The 3,858-nt window shown below is 43.4% G+C and overlaps 1 long non-coding RNA gene across 2 annotated transcripts in view; it reads left to right on the top strand.

Annotated features, from left to right (window-relative positions):
• The window catches only part of LOC149127299 (uncharacterized), a 43,680-nt gene that overhangs the window by 5,569 nt on the left and 34,253 nt on the right, over positions 1–3,858 (top strand). Inside the window, exon 1 of one of the 2 annotated variants that reach the window (XR_016231464.1) lies at positions 1,869–2,119. The exons of the other annotated variant lie outside the window; for it this stretch is intronic. This is a non-coding gene — a long non-coding RNA (uncharacterized LOC149127299). Of the gene's footprint in view, positions 1–1,868; positions 2,120–3,858 lie in introns of those variants that run through there. 2 annotated transcript variants of the gene reach the window in all.

Raw genomic sequence — 3,858 nt, 5'->3', positions numbered from 1 at the left:
TATTTTTAAAACACTTCTGTCCTGAAGGAGAAAAAAAGCAGTCCTATGTTGGGGACAGGGTTGTGATCCTGACCTGAAGTTCATGTATCTTTTTACCTGAGTAGGCTTAGGTTTCTCATCTGAATGATTAATCAGAAAACCGAGATGATACAAGAAACACATCTTCCTCAGGGCTGTTTTTTTTTTTTTTTTTAATAGTATTTGACTGCAGACATAGGAGCCAACTGATAAAGCAGGATTGCTGGAAAAGCGAGTGAAACACTGGCTTCTCCACAATTAGGGTTCTGCAAACCCTTAGGGTCATTGCTCTTGATGGCTGTAGACAAACAGCAGTGAAAATGCTGAGGAACCATCACTCTCCTATTGAATGGCTCCCAGCTCATCACTTGCCTCCATATCTCAAACACTGTTCATTGCTTAAAGCTTGCTAATGACTTCTCATTTCTCTTAGAGTAAAATCTGAACTCCTAATCATGGCTTCAAGTGTCTCCTACACACCATTGGGTAGAGACAGAATTTGTTATTCTGGCTGGTCTAAGATTGGGTGTCTGTCAGCAATACCTTCTAATCCTCATTTCTATTTTTTCCCATCAACCAAGTCTTTTGCTATATAGAGGAGCAAAAATGTCTTTTCTTCACTCATTCAGATTCTTCTTGACATCTGCATGTCTCCCTTCTTTTCCTCCACGTATGGTAACAGGTCACCTGTCACATGAGGTTCTTCAGTGGAGAAGGGACGAAAAAGATCAGAGATACCTTCCTGCTTTTGCTGTTTTCTCAAATGTTGTTACTGTATTTTGGGTTTGCATATTCTGAGTCCCATCAACATCTTAACAGGCAAAATGTCTGCTCTCTTATTTGTAGAAACTTTCCTGCCCTTATTGGTTGAATGCTAGGAGTTGGCAAACTGTGATGAGGTTCAGGATATGTTACTCCTAAAAGTGGTACATTGGCATAATGAACATGTTAAGATGAAAGAATTTGAGCAAATGTAAAAGCAGGGTGTCCCTTCTCACTGACCCTTCCTACCACATTCTCCTGAAGCAAGTCATAGGACCTAAGAAGGATTTTCTGTCCTTCCCCTGAAGCAGCTCTTAAGATCCTCATCTGAGAGTTACCGGCCACCCTGTACCCCTCCAACCCCACCTCTACCCAAGAGGAAGGGAATATTCTTATCTTTGAAGACGCAGGGTCACAAGGAACCTGAATGAACAGAGATGACTGAGCAGGACTTGCCAAGTCCCCCTGATTACTCTCACTACAGCAGACACTCTATGTCCAATTACAGCTGACTGCCCACTCTTCATCAAATATAGCACAAAGTACACAATTTTAAACTGTTTCTCTAGTCTTCATTTCCTTATGAAGACTCCCATGTCGTGTAACACTTACACACATGCTTTTCTCTTGTTAATCTGTCTTTTGTTACAAGGGCCTCAGCCATGAATATAGAATGGGCGAGGAAAACAGCTCTCTCCTACAACCAGATGGCAGTATTTGCAGGATGGTGTATTTGGTGGTGGGGGTAGAGGAGACTGCAGGCAGTCTAAGTAAGCACAGCACTTTTGCATTAACAAAACATGTGATTTAGCAAACTCTGTGAGCACAACAGACCAGACATTCAAGTAAAAGGCTAAAACTGGGCTCACCCTAGTATTCACGCATGTCTCAGCACACCTGGCTAGGTCTGGCGGCCCAGAGGTGTGGGGTTACTGGGATTCTATTTGCTTCAGTGGTCCTCAGCACTGGCTACACTTCAGAAACACCTGAGGAGCTTGTAAAACTCCCAGGACAAATAACTCAGTGTCTGCAGTAGGGCGCAGACACCCATGTTCTTTCCATTTCTCTGATGGCTCTAATATGAAAACCAGGTAAGGAGGCTTCAGTGCTTGTGAGGGTCTGAGGAACAGCCTACTAATGCTCCAGTCTTGCAGTCTCTAATCCTTGGTTCCAGGGAAAGTTTCCTTCACTGTCTAAAAAAGACATGAAGAAAACAGAGAGACCTCTTTGTTCCTTTAATCATTGTCATACATGATGCTTGGTGCTGTGGCAGCCAATTTATTGCTGGTTTGAAGATGAAGCTACTACATGGATGAAAGTGGAGTCAATGAACTTCTGGGTATGTTTTTAAGTTTTAAAGTTGTTCTTGTTTTGAAAAAAGATCTTATTTTTAAAACCAGTTCCAGCTGGAAATTGATGGGAACTTTAGCCAAAGATGTGCTGAGTGGTACATTCCTCTAAATTTGGCCTCAAAACTCATGTCAGGGGGCTGGCGCTGTGGTGTAGCAGGATAAGCTTCTGCCTGTGGCACCAGTATCCCATACAGTTGCCGGTTTGAGTCCTGGCTACACCTCTGCTGATCCAGGTCTCTGCTTAAGGCCTGGGAAAGCAGTAGAAAATGGCTCAAGTGTTTGGGCCCCTGCACCCAAATGAGAGACCCGGAAGAACATCTTGGTTCCTGGCTTCAGATTGGCCCAGCTCCGGCTGTTGCAATCATTTGAGGAGTGAACCAGCAGACGGAAGACCTTTCTGTCTTTCTCCATAACTCTACCTCTCAAAGAAATAAGTAAAATCTTACTTGTCCCTGAATTGGGCTTTAAAAAACAAAAAGCTCATGCCAGAATCCTTGGTAGGAGGGGCTGCAGTAGAAAGGAATGAATAAAATCAGAAAGCATATTTTTCACATGGTCACCAAAGGGTTTTGTGGGAGGAGCATGTTGGCAGCAACAATGGTACCACAGCTTCTGACATGAAGGGGGACTGTAGCACCAACTGTGGCAGGAAGAGGCAGGTGCCCTTAGTCTCTGACAGCAGCAGCCTGGTGTCAGGTGTCACCAATATGTGTGATGCAGACCTTGGGAGGTCACTGTCAGAGCTGCAATGATATTCTCTTTGGTGGGAACAAGCTACTATTTTCCGTTATGGAAGAGCCAGGCACTATTTTAGGCTAAGACAACATCAAGTGATGTTTCTGCATATTACAGAAACCCAGTGTGAGCTAACTTACATAAAAAAAAGCATTTATTGGAAGGAGACTAAAAATATTTGTGGACTCAAAGGGCAGGAATATAGCTGACTGGCCTTGAGGAACTAAACTCAGTGTGTGGTATTTTGGAGAATCAAGAAATCTTTGCTCTTGGTACCTGCTTTCTTTTCTCTCTCTCTGTCTCTCTCTCTCTCTTTCTCTGTGTGTGTGTGTGTGTCTTCATACCTGAATTCTCTGATTCCCAGCCCCCAAAGTAGAAAATGGCTGATTGACTGCTTCCAAGTTTGTATGCTCTATGCAGACACACAGACACATGCTGCTCTCCTCGCCTCCGCTCCAGTTCTGAAAGTTCTCCAGCAGATACTTCACAGACTGCCATGGGACTACTACTGGCTTCATCAACTGCATCCAGGGAGCAAGATATCATTAGAGGAACACTGAGTCCCAGTGCACCAATAACATTAAGAAAGGGAAGAGGGGAACCCAAAGGGCTGTAACAAGAAAAGAAACTAGTGGTGACTGTTGCTTGGTAACCTAGAGATTGAATTTACAGATCATACATGACTTATGCAAACAACTCTAAAACTTCTTAGGAGGATTTTGAAAGATTCTAAAGTTCCTATGGGACTTGCTCAGTTAGAATCAGAAACATTGACTTGGACTAACACATTATCCTTACCTGACTTTGTGCATAGGAAATTACAGCAAGAAGTGTCTATTAGGGTTGCATGTTTGGCATAGCAATTAAGATGCTGATTGGGATGCCCATATCCCTTAAGGAAGTTCCCAGGTTTGCATCCTAGCTCCACTTCAATTCCAGCTTCCTGTTAATGCATACTCTTGGAGGTAGCAGGTGATGGCTCAGTTACCTG

The sequence above is a fragment of the Oryctolagus cuniculus genome, chromosome 3, assembly GCF_051225735.1.
Source record: "Oryctolagus cuniculus isolate XC-2025 breed Fujian yellow rabbit chromosome 3, ASM5122573v1, whole genome shotgun sequence".
Classification (NCBI taxonomy): Eukaryota; Metazoa; Chordata; class Mammalia; order Lagomorpha; family Leporidae; genus Oryctolagus; species Oryctolagus cuniculus.
This window is presented reverse-complemented; position numbering and strand designations above follow the sequence as displayed.